This window comes from Dermacentor silvarum, chromosome 9 (assembly GCF_013339745.2).
Source record: "Dermacentor silvarum isolate Dsil-2018 chromosome 9, BIME_Dsil_1.4, whole genome shotgun sequence".
NCBI classification, from domain to species: Eukaryota; Metazoa; Arthropoda; class Arachnida; order Ixodida; family Ixodidae; genus Dermacentor; species Dermacentor silvarum.
This window is the reverse complement of record NC_051162.1, coordinates 103149859-103163564: the sequence shown is the minus strand read 5'-3', so window position 1 is coordinate 103163564 and position 13706 is coordinate 103149859.

Genomic DNA, 13706 nt, shown 5'->3' with positions numbered 1-13706 from the left:
CTGACAGCCTTGAAGTTCACTGTGAATTAGCTTATAAATAAGTGGTTACCGGCCGAAAGCCTTTTTTTTTTGTTGCCAATCTCTGTGGCTATGAGGAATGCCCGAACTGGTGCTCTCAATGCTTCTTTTCTTTAGAACAGTCTTCGTGTTTGTTTCAATGGCACGTAATTACCGTATACGTAACAGCGAGTATAAGAATATAAAGCTTCACCAAAGACAAAGACAGCACATTTAAAGAAAGTTACAGATTTATGAAAACATCCCATGACTACATAGTGCAAAGTTCCTTAGAACACCAAGCGGCCCATTAAAAATCTTGAAAACGCTGCGACAACAAACATTCCTAAACTAGAACTCTTCGTAAGATCAAAACCACGAAGCAATGATGATGTTTAACATAACCTCAGCGAACATATCTGGCCAAAGGCATATAGCTCATACGAAAAAAACACGTCTTGTTTTGGGCCCATGAACTGCTTTTAAATCGTAGAATAATCGGGACTCAATTGACATTGTTCTTGATACATTCACTCAGTAAAACAGATTGAATAGGAACATCACTAGAAAATAACTTTTGATGAACTTCAAGAAGTGGTATCAGGAATTCGACGAACAAGAAATGATGAAAACATCAACACTGATTATGCTTTGAGTGGTTCCTTCAAACTCTTTTAAATAAAGATTAGAAGGTAGCATCCTTGTATTTACATTGAGAGCTTGCTTTACAAAATATTGTCAGTAAAACACACGTTTCACTTCAATTAGATACATTTTATTTTCTGGCTGGTGCGTACCCCTCCCAGTTTTTTTTTCTACAGTCAATTGTCATAAGTGGCATATAACATGCCCACCTGATTTCTAGGAACATAACAGGTACGTGGGCGGTAAAACTGCGCTCACAAATTATTTTCCTTCCTGAAACATATCTTGTAGCTGTGTAGAAGACAAAAAGTTTGAAAAGAGAAAAAAAAAAGACCGCAGTTTATAGGTCTGTAAAATCACCGGTGGCCTTGCTTTCTCCCGATATTATCTGTGTGCATCCCTAATATCCGTCAGGGCGTTGCAGTCATAAATGTAACTATTTATAGAACAATAGAAACAGAGGACATCCTTTCAATCTGTGCCACATTGACCCGTTTCGCGTATGATTGACATTCTTCTAGCATCCTAGGAAACTCTTTATTTTTTGGCAGGCACTCGCCGGAAGAATTAGTTGAGCTAAATTATGTGTTCTTATGGAGGCCTTAATGCGTTCATACGCTAAGGCCCCGATCGAATAAGAAAAAAAATTATCATGGCAAACTCTTTATCAGAGGCATGTGAGAGATGCGGCCTACACATTCGAAAAATAATACAGCATTACTTGTAAAAAAGAAACAGTGTAATGCGCAACAGTACAGTTATCATGGTCTTAAAACATAGCAGACATGTTATGATCTGTCTTAAACAGTCGTGTTCTACGAATGAATTCTGCGAACACTACTGAGGAGTGATAGAATAAATTTTTCAAGAAAGCTATGAATTCTTGGATTCCATCTGCGCCGTAGAACACACAGGACGCATATTACAGTGGTTCTCTACAAAGTGTCTTCAGGAACAGTAACTAAGGGCATGTTCATTTCACTTTCTTTAATTCAGTTGGTACATCCTGGAGTTGCATGCCAGAAGTAATGTACGCAAGTACGGCATTGTGGCGAGTGCACGCTGCTCTATGACTGTTGAAGAGAAGCGTTAAGGCGTCTAACAGACTTTCGGATACACTGCAAGGTACCTTAGACATGTTGCCAAGAGTTTTTCCCTCTTCGGCAACGTAATCGAAGGAGGATTGCGTCGGGCTCGTTACGGACAACATGTTGACACACCCCGATGGCTGTAATTGTGCTCATCAATACTTCAACAACGCCTCACTTTGTTGAGTGACCGGTAATAATACCTTGCATGCAGCTCATATTAAATATATAAACTTAGGGGCACATTGGTCACATAGTGTCTAAACCGGCAGCCTTGCTGCTAAACCTAACGCCGCAACAGTTATGTCACACCCTCTTTTCTGAAAAACAGTTATGTACAACTTCACATTTGCCTCTAATCACCTAATTGTGTATTGCTATTGGCGCAACTCTCAAATAATATAATAAATGTTCATCCCCTGTTCAATGCAGTTCAGTGGAAATAAAACAAAGAACAAAAGACTGCACATCTGCAGGGCCCATGGGGTCAAGTCTAATGTTTATGGTGTTTGGTTTGTTTGCGCTGCAATACCTTCCTAAGTATCAACCAACTACTCCAAGAACAAGTTATTTTCACGTTTGCACCAACGAAGAAATATATTGCAAGTGCATGAAAATTGATACGGGTAATTTTCTGCACTTCCTAAATGGCGATTTCCACTTGCCGGTCGAAAAGTTCCAGAACCGATCTGCTTTGGCAATCTAAAATTTCAAGTCTTTGACGTGTGCAGGTTGTGATTGTTATTAATACCCCGACGAATATCCAAACTGCAGACACGTGATGGTACGACACGGCTTTGGATAAGATGTGCGACGTGTCTGAATGAACGCAGCAATTGTTTGAAATTGATGGGTCTTGTCCGAAACGTATTGAATCCGGCTGTTGGTACGGAAGATTACAATGTACGCCAAATCGGACACTGCGTTGGACCGTGTGTCTTTCGGTTAACGCCCACAATTATTTTCACCATCCCCGAAGTGCTATATTTAAAGCCCTTATTAATTCGAAAGTATTAGGTGCCCAATTGCGCGAAAATTCTTCGTAGTCGGCGTGACCGAAAGATGGTACCAAAAATGTCCGATATCTCAAAAGAGTAAGAACATGTCAAAACGCCCTCGGATTAACGTCAACTTTCTCAGGGAGTTTTCTGCTAACAATTTAAATTAATGTCCTTGAAAATAAAATTCGGTAGATTTCGGTCTCGGTTTCCGCCATGCCACTGTGCATCCACGGTTCTGGCTGACTAAAAGTGTGCATAGTGCGTGCGTCATTGCACACGTGACGTCGCAGCACCACGCTGACTAAGGGTGTGGCCCTAGTGCTTGCGTCATTGGGCACGTGACGGTGCAGTCAATGGGTAAAAGGTGGCGCCATGCCAAGAGTGTATAAAATGAGGGCCTTCTTGACGTTCCAAGGTCTACGAACGGTATAATGCTTTGGCATTCCCACACGTAAGCAGTCTTAAGTGTCTGCCGAATTTTTTGGGGTATGTGGGCATAACCTACCTGGCCGGCCTTTGCATGTTTTCCACTATTGCCAGATCCGACTACTCCAACTTATTTATTTCATCTTCCTATTGACGTTTTGTTCAAGCACAGCCTTTTATGAGCTTATCCCTTGTGTGCAGACTGCTTTTTCGAGGTCCACTCTTGCAGTTGGCTGTAAATCGATCGAAGAGTCAGACATTCCACTGCTCTGTGCATTATTATTTCACGTTGACCATACTCTCGCGCCTACCCGGGACGTTTGTTTTTATGTACCGCGAGTGGCAGTATCACTGGTGCACGAATGTTACTTTAATCAACTTTATATGGACAATGGTTGGAAGCATTTTTGCGTCAAAAGCTCTGCGCGAAGCCTCATATGTAACCATCTCCACAACTCCGGACCCGTGCACGAGTATGTGTTATTGTAGTGGTCGTCCTACATATATGCGCCCAATATTTCTCACAATGGACGCTTTTTAATGGCGCCAATGGTGTGCCTTGATATTATTCGTATTCATTTTTGAGTACGAGTTTATCCCAAACGGAATGCTTGCGTATCCTCAACTTTGTCATTGTGACTGCTATCCGAAAGGCTCATAGTGTCGCCCGGTAACGAATGACGCAGATGTTCTCCGGCGTTGCGCCAACAAGGTGTTCTCAACAGTTGCAGAACCAATGCCTTCCGGACACAGATAAAGAGGGACTGCACTAAGGAAAGTGGACACAGGGGCTATACGAAAGTGAGGAGTGAGAGAAAGCACAGTCTCGCGCGCATTTGAAGGTATGCACGGAGTCTATAAATGATCGCCGAGACCTGTAGACTTGAAATGCTGAAATAACGCTTTCGTGGCTTTTGGTGCTAACGACGCACTAGACCATGGCCCAAATCTTCATTCACGGAAGCGGTCCAAAGTCCTGCCGGTTTTGTGCCGTGCGAAGAGCTTCACGGTTGAAGTCGTACAAGAAACAGAGACACAAAGGATGTTCAATAGTTTCTGTTCTTTTACAAGAGCCGCACATGGGCGGATCCCTCTTTACGACGTGGGGCATAGTAGGCTATTGTGTATGCCACCCCGAGCCAGAGGTGGCACAACAATGTCGCCTCAGAGCGGGAAACGTTTGATGACACTTGTAGCTTCAGAAATGAATTAAGTGTATGAAAGTGGTAGTTCGGGGGTTGGGAGAAGACCAACATGTGTGTCACATGTTCAGCAATGAAATTAAGTTTTCTTGCAGTGTCGATTCTGCACAACGGGACTAAACTGGTCGAGCTCCTTTATGGGCGGACGGGCCGACCTCGTCGGTGACCAATGCTGGTATGTGCAGGCATCCATGGCAATGTTATTTCATGCTCTTCATCGATGGCTTGGTGCTGGTACTCGCTCATCCCGTAAGGCAGTGGAAAACCAAATGCATGTTCAGTTTGCAACCCTGTGCAATACGTTCTATCTAGAATAAATAAACGGCGATCGTATCGCTTAATTTCCCTTGAGTAGCTATACTTCTAAAATATGCTTCAAAAGAAGAAGACAGGAACGTTTGATTTTGATTTGTGATGTCGCAAAGATTTCATAATTCGAAAACTTTAAAGCTTGTTGTCCTAGTCTTGACACTCGTCGTAGGAATCCCTGGTCGAGATTGCGAGAAAAATACGAAAGATGACGGAATTCTAGCAACGCCATGCGGTTTACGCACGTCGACAGGAAGAAGAAAAATATAGGCCGAGAAAAAAAAACATTTCTTCACCTGCGACATGCACGCTCCAGCGCTGTGTCGCAAAAGTCGTAAGCTCTTGCTGCCATAAAACGTTGAATAAAGCACATTTTCTGGCTGACATGCCTCGTGCTTGTACCACTTGAGTATGTCCTTTCCTCGCGGGGGCAGCCTGCTTTCACCCGACTTTCCCACGGAAAGGCCCACGTATCGCATCTTTGTCGCCCGGTTATCTGCTCTGCGGACTGGAAAGGCACGCGACCGCGATAAAGCACTCTGTGTCGATTCGTAAACACAATGCTATCGCGATAACGACACTTGAAGAATGTGTTCCGGCGGGGCGTGATCCGCAGTCGGGAATTACAAAGGCGACGTCAAAGAATCCTGTTCTCCGTAACTAAAGTGTTCACACGCAATGCCTTGCCGTGCGTGAAGCACTTCAGGAGTGCGAAACTCAACACTGTTAATGCACTTCATTCCTTTGACCGCACCCGGATATGTCAACCTCATACATATATATATATATATATATATATATATATATATATATATATATATATATATATATATATATATATATACGAGAGAAAGTAAGCACGAGGTGATTCTTTCCCAGTTGTTTCAAGGAGCCGCTCATCCGCCGCGATAGCCAAGCGCCTATGGTGTTGTGCTTCTGAGCTTCAGCTCACAGATTTCATTGCGTGCTTGAAGGGCGTATTTCGAAAGATGTGAAACGTAAGAACCGGCGCGCACTTATATTTAGTTGCAAATGAAACAGCCCCAAGTTGTCAAAAATTGTTCGTGAGTCGTCCAGTACTGCATGCCTCTTAATCAGATCGCGGTGTTACAACCTAAAACTCCCGAATTTATTTTCTATACAGCAGCTTTATGCCGCATACCACACGTGAATCAGTGTTGCTTGGTTCATGAAGTTTAGCGTCGCAAAGTGACACTGAGACTACAATGGACGCTGTAGTGGATGAAGCGCACCTAAATCGTGCATTTAGGTGCATACGTGCCCCTGAATTTGAGTGCGAGAGTGATTTTTGCAATTCGTCGCTATCGAAATGCGGCCACTGCGGCCGCGAATCGAACTCTGGACCTCTGCCGCCTCAACTGCAGAATGCTATGGCTATTAATAGCACCACCACTGCGGGTTTCGTATTGCCACGCTGTTGCGACACCCGGAAAAGCAACAGATCACATTTATTTATTTGTATTTTCAGCTGTAGTACGTTTTCCCATAGGTCCACGAGACGTGAATGGAAGGGTGTCAGACGGAAGTGGCCTAACACAAGGCCGCTGCTGTGTCAGCAAAAAAGATATGCGACACGGAGCCGCGAAAGAAAGACGCGATGGAGAAACCCACCACGTGTTCTCAAAAACACTCGACGCTGCGCATACGGCTGCCGGACGGTTGCAAGCCGATGGTCAATGCAACGGCAACCCTCTAATCCGGGGCTCTTCGGCGTCGGCGCGTATAAGAACACGATTTTGCTAACGGCCCCATATCTCCGCTTTATCGTCCATCCCCCATACCGATGTCGCGAATCGCTTTGGCCCAGCCTTGGCTCCGTCATTGGTATCGGCACGGCGCACTGGGCAGATGGCGTTGCCGACGCTTCAGCTTCCTACGACTGCTGCCAACGCCAGCCGTGCCCAGTAGGACGGAGATTATATGACACTCTCAACAGCAACATACGCAAGCTGATTTCGTGTCTTCCTTAAGCTTCATAATCGAAGACTTGTTCGATCCACGACAATGTTGGCACGCATAAACTATCCGTCTCCATCGCAATTTCCTTCAGTCATGCAAGTCATGCACGGTTGTAGTAGTCTCCCAGTGCGTGAAATCTTGTGTCTCAGAATGGTCGATAACCAGAGGGCATCATGAACGCGTAACGTTGCCTTCAAGATATGCTTCTTTGGCTTACTTGGCTATCTGGAGTGGTGTTGCTGTCAGTAATTACAGCTTGAGTGGACGCTTGCTATCGTCTTCCCTATCGTTCGCGGTAGGCTACGCTCAGACCAATGTATTCTAACAATTTTCCAGCAGTCGCGTAGCAGAATCGCTAGTGTGTATACGCGCAGAGCTCGTTCCGGCAGCGGAACGTAGAAAGCTACAGAGCCGATTCAGCGGAGCATTATGCTGGGTTCACTTTGTTTCTTGGTCGTTCCGCAGACAAGCTGACTGCGCGTAGATCGTGGAGACGCGCTTACGAAAAACGCGGAACCGACGAAATCCTCCGCATTGCCTCAGCGCCTCAAATCTGAGAAGAGTGGAGCGTGAGCGACGCTTAACTAAAATTGCCTAACACCGCCTGCACGTTGCCTCTACGCGGTGAGCCTAGTATAGGTGAAACTACGTAGTGCAGATGATGTCGACAATACGTAAAGCTGTCCTCTCCCCCTGTCCTCTTGATCCACTAATCCTTACCCCTCTGCTGACCGCAGTTAAGCTGCGCGCCGCTCGAGCTGCATGTTTCCAGTATAGTGCTGCCAGCAAAAGTTTTTTTTTTCCTTCCTCTTCCTTAGATAGTTTATTAAGTATTCGTATTTTATAGCAATTCAATACACGTTCATGCTGTCATCGGTCATGAGCCATCACAGATCCCTGGTGTACCCACAAGAATATGCCGAAACAGCAGCTTCGTCGTGATCGTCGAAAAAAAGAATAGAGTCTGCAAAACCTCGTTTGATGATCTCATGCCTAGCAATTCAGACAAAGCATTTTTTTTTCTTGACGCCGCTTCACCTTGTTCTTACTTGCTACGCAGTACGGATTCAGGGTGGGTTGAAAAGTGACAGAATATCTCTGCTTGAGGTAGAGGTTGAACGTGACGTTACTCGGCAGCACCCAATCGCGTCGCAAGAAGCTCATGTGTGGCGCCCTTTGCACGGCGAAATTCATTCCCACTGGGCACATGCGTGTGCCAACGGAATCAGTGATGTTATAAGCACCATAAGCGCAGCGCAAGTATGCATAATAAAGGCAGGATTATCATTTTCTGTTATTTTTTCTTGCCTTCTTTCTTTCCTTCTTTTTGAGTGAGCTCTCCCTTTTCAATTGCCGCTTCGATATATCACATAAACCATAACGTTATTCATTTCGGTACTATTTGCGCGGCAATGTGCAAGATCTACGCAGCTCTAAACGAGAAAAAATTTTGATGAGCTCCGGCACCAGGTGCCGGACTGCAACCTGATTATTCAAGGAGATAAATGATTGTTAATTGTACAGTATGTGTTCTCGTTAAACTTCAGGAAAGCTAGGAAAATTAAAAATATAAATATAACTCGCCTACAGCTTCACGTGTGATAAAAAAAGAATATAAGCTAACATGCCATGAGTAACGAAAATGTTTGCATGTATGTACTCTTCCCACGTACACACCATTAACAGGGTCACTACAACAAATGCATTTCCTTTTTTCTCTTCATTATTATTATTATTATTATTATTATTATTATTAGTAGTAGTAGTAGTAGTAGTAGTAGTAATATTATTATTATTAGTGCGTTCCTTCAACATGTTTTTTCAACGGAAGTTATTCTGTTTATTTTATCTGGTCCCAGGTGTTGTATATGAAACATATAGAGCTACTATTTTTCTTATGTGCTCTTCTATCCTCCGAGCAATCCTTCATTCATATCCTGATAATCCTATAAACCCATACCTCTGCTGGCTGCACATAAGGAGCGAGCCGCTCGAGCTAGACGTTTCTATAGTGCTGATAGCAGCAATTTTACTTCCTTCCTATTCAGTGCATAGTTTAATAAACAGGCATTTTCTACTATAAAGCGCTGCTGTCTCGACTGCACCATTTGTTCTCGCAACGGGGGTCGTTCTGGTCCTTTTTGCTATCATAGCTTTCCTCTATCCACGTTACTTGTTGCTGTCGTGAATATTTGCTGCTTTATTTGTAATGCTTCGAAACGCCATGCAGTGACCATATCGCCACTGCGCACGCTTTCCCGCATGGCGTGCACCGTCTTGAAACGGAAAACTTCATCCATCTGACTGCAGCACAAAGCTATGAAGGAAACCCGCGCTGGTCTTCGCTTCAAGAAATCTTCGCAGCTGAAGCAAAATTCGTGCTCGTCCGGGGATTGAACTCGTGGAGACGCGCTTGTGAAGACCACAACACGTGAAGACCAAAACTCTTACGAGGTAGTCGCTCTACCACTAAGCTAAAGAGGACGCTAGCAGATCGCCGAGTGAGGCCCGATTCAATCGATAACTCGAAGCGCAGGGACGTCGTCTTCTGCGACACTTGTAGACGTCTATATTCTTCAGTTATTGGGCACGTCTTTCACACTGCACCCCTTTGTTGCAGCCATGATTCGCGGAATATAAAACCTCCTATCGCACACATAAACACGCTGTTGCCCAACTGGCTTGAAAGGCCATTGGCGGCTCATTCAACTTGCCGCTGTTTAACGTCACTCGAGTTCGTCTCTTGAAGGTGCAGCTGATGCGGCTGTAGCTGCTCCTCAAGTGTATCCGACAGCCCGGCATTTATCGCTTCGTCCGTTTTTATGTTCTGTAAAGGAGGTGTTGGTACGGGGGAACGTATGAGTGCTTGTATATTTGACACAGGCCTGTTCGTTTCTCCTTTTGCGATCAGCTCACTCCTGCAGAAGTATTTACTTATCGGATGCCTTGGGTCGAGTGCTATTACACCGAAAAAGGCTCTTCACCCGGTCTAAAGGTCTACAATATTTTTTTATATTTGTTTAGTACAATGTTCCTACTTTCTCAAAGAAGGGCCGCGTCACTGTTTAGGTAATGTTCACAAAGAAGGATATCGATGTGTTTGACATCCTCCAACGATTGTATTATGTGTGATCTTGTGCCAACGAACAACACAGCAAACTCTCCAAGGTTAGCGATGCTTTTAGTGACGGACGTCCTTTATTGCGTCTCCACGCTGCCTCCGTTCTGGAGCACTAATGTTTGATCCGCATTTTGGGCAGGCGTCGTGTTTTATCCTCTGAAAATATCCGGTGAAGAAATAAATCATTTAAAATGGAAATGTGTTGTTACGCCAGGCCTTTGTTGCTGCAGCTACCTGAGGCCTGGCACTCTCTGCACGTTATCTAATTATTTCTATACTACATGTGTCACCTAAATTTAGTTGAGGTTTTAAAGCATTCGACTGTGCTATAGAAAGATGCGACTGAAACCATGATAAAGCAATTCATGAACTATTTCGCGCGTAGAACTCCGAAAGTGGTCAATTTAGGGAAAAAGGTTTTTTTTTTGCCTAAGCGGTAGAACATTCTATGAAACGTCCAAGTCAGACATATTTAACTTGGTACGTATAACGCAATCGCTTTGACCTCGTTATAAACAAGCCGCGCGAAATCAGAAAGTACCCACGTGTCTAGCATTCCCGCATATAGAGATTACGTGGGTTTTCTTTATGAGGAAAAAAAAGTGATTCCGTAACAGGCACACAAATGCAAACATTGCTGAATCGGCCGTTTCCTGGAACATTCTATGATTTCCTCAAGGAAATCTTGTTTGTTAAAAATATGTCTTGCGAAGTTCATTAGTTCTTCCTGAATGATAATGAAATGATAATAAAAAAAGTGTTAGAATGCCCCCATAGAGTGGCCGACAACATTCTTTAGTCGCGCCCGCCTACAGGCTACACAAATATCTGAAAACCGCATCCAAAGCTAGCGGGGACATCCTGTATGTCTAGTAATCCGCTAGCAGTGCCTTGTGCACACTTTTCATGTACTCCATAGGTAAGTGGATAGAAACGCAATGTAGCTGCATAGATTCCACGCTTTTTGAAGCTACGGCGCCTGCAGAACATATATATTTGCTGGTTCTGTACGCACAAGCATTGTGCGTACAGAACTACTATTTCATGTCAGATTTCGTGTTTCTCGAAGTTGTGGTGAAGCAGAATCTCTGCATTAAGAGCAGTAGCGTCGTCGTCGTCGCCATATCGTTTTAACGCGATAGTGTTAAGGGCCCCATGTCGCAAAAAAATTTAAATCCAGCGTCGGTGTCGGCGTGCAACGTCCGCGGCCAAAAAAATCATCCTGAATCACCCCTCCGCGTGGTGCAGACGCGCTGGTAAAATAATTGAATTTCTCAGAGTAAAATGCGTCAAAAAAATCGTAAAATACAACTTAACCACAACCTACAGGCATGATAGCGTCGGATTGTAATTTGAATATACGAGAAAACACAATTATGCTCCGCGGAAACTCAATCACAAACGAATTTTTCCGCATTTCTACCATTATTACAGCGGCGAGCCCCAGTCGGTGGTCCTTGCACAAACGACATCAAGATGGCGCTCAGCTCCTCAGGTGCGGTGCAGAAAAAAGAAAGCTGCACTTGCCGGGAAGCCATGCAAACAGTCAGGGATTTTTGAACGCTATCGCGGCCCACTCTTACAGGCGAAGCTAAAGCGTCCTCCAAATTTTTATGCCGAAGGCATTTTCAAGTGAGCTCTAATTTTCACCTGCCTTGCATAAGCCCACTCCGTCCCATGCTTGTAAATTTAAACATTGCTAGCTTCAGATGCAAGGGCTGTCCTGTCCGAATAAGGTTGGTAGCTCCCTGTTCAGTGCACTGTGTTTCACCACCTTCTTCGCCGGGAGTTAAGCAGTGGCTACTACCCGAGGGCCAATGATTAGCAGTGCCATATTTGGTGGTTTATTTAGTAAGTAGAAGTGGAGTACTGGATGGCGATATCGGTGGTCACCAGCTCTTATGTGGAATTCGCTTGAGGATTGATTGATTGATTCAATAACTGTTATTTTTTCAGTCCTGCACAACGCGTATTAGCACGTCGCGGGCCGCTCCCGCGTCGGGACCGACAGGCCTAGCCTGCCGGCCGCATCGTGGGCCTGCTGGACAGCCCAACGTTGCTCAGCCAGAAGTGGGTTGCGGAGAGCCGCCTCCAACCTATAGCTGAGCAGAGGTCAGGGCTTGCTGTGAAGATACATCCCCAGAGCATGTGCGAAAGTGTTGATCTATCTCCGCATGCAGGGCACGCATCATCAGTGTGAATCTCTGGATATATCGCATGTAACGTGAACGGATTGGGATAGGTCTCTGTCTGCAAAAGTCTGAATCTCAGTGCCTGAGGCCTGGTGGGCTTGGGGTGAGGAGGAGGGTATCGTCGCCGCGTGAGATAGAAGTGTTGAGGAGGATTTTTTTTATAGAATAACAAAATTTTTTGACGGTGTACTTGCAACAAACTATATCAGGCGTTTCACCCAAGTGGTGCCAAGTCTTTAAACAATACAGAAATACAGGAGAATGCCACCAACTTAGTATGATTCACTGTCTTGCTGAGCAACTACAACTATACTGTGAGCGTCATTCATTATAACAGAAATAAATAATAAACAAACCTACACAATGTTGCTTTAGACGAAAAAGAAACATCAATAAATAAGATATAGAGCATATTGAGAATATTCCTTTATAAGAAGAGAGCTGACATGCATTTTGTACATTTTTACAGGCTCCATCAAAAACGCGTGAAATATGAAAAAGTACCACGTGACTAGGCTTTCGCGCCAACGAACATACTTCCAACGCGCTTCTAACGAGCGTTGGAGACTGCCCGCCGACATAAAATATGAGTAAGCCTTAAGGACAGGAGATGGATTTAAAACAATGGTCACGGCTTCCCCATTTGTCAAGCTATCTCTTCTGAGTGATAAAGCAAATGAAGCCGTGTGATACAGCGATAAGTATAACGTGGTAGCTCCTAAAACTCTGCCAGCGTGTTTTGTCTTTGACAGACTGCGTGAAGGGCGAGAAGGTTTGGGCGATGCAAGGCGATCCATCTCAACGACAAGCGGGAAATTCGAACTGCAGGAGACACACTTGAAAACACTCGTTGGGAAGACCCATCCAGGGTAGGTTCGGAACCAGCATTTTCTATTTTTTTTCTCGTGTCAAAGTAAGTGCACCTGAAGACGAAGTGATTGGCCTCACCCATCTCGCCACGTAAGGCATGATTTGAGGAATCCGGCCATCGTGTTTTAAATAACTAAACTTTTGTGCTGGTGAAGTAAGATTCAACGCGATACACAAGAGTAGCCTCTACACGTCTAAGTACCCGACTGTATATATATATGCGTAAGTTGGAATCCCGTCACCATAACTGTGATTGCAAGAAAATCCAAGAAAATGGGAAGTAAAATTACCTATACCTCATTAGCAACCTTCCGGGGCAACATAGCTTGTCACCCTTGATGGCGATGGAAGCAACTGCTCTCTTGTATCTGAAACTACATGTTTTACGTGGCCGTATTAATCAGGCTAGGACAAGTTGGGTCGTTCGCGCGCAGGTTTAACCTGGCACGAATCTATAAACGCCGCATTATGCGCGCACATCATGAAGTCGGGAAGTTGGCAATTGCCAGTTAGCGCAGTAAATGGCGACGACCCTCATCCGAGCAGGGCCATGCGAGGGAACCGTTAATTCCAATCGCCCACCCACCCGGCCGCGATGTGAACGCATAACACACAGTGCGCCTTGTTATGCATGTCGGCGAAACTGCTTTCGAGGCTGGCGGTGAAGACACAGACCAGGAGGCGCTGTTTCGTCGAAGCCGCGGGCAACGTCGTTCGTTCCATGAGCGGGGAAGGGGAGGAGCTTGTAATCTTGATTAATTAATTGCGTGCAGTAATGTGCAAGCATGTAGTCAGTCCTGTCCATTCAGGACTCGGAGAAGACGCTTAGCATTTGAGTCACGCAATCACTTGACCTGTGCTTCTTGCCGTGCCTG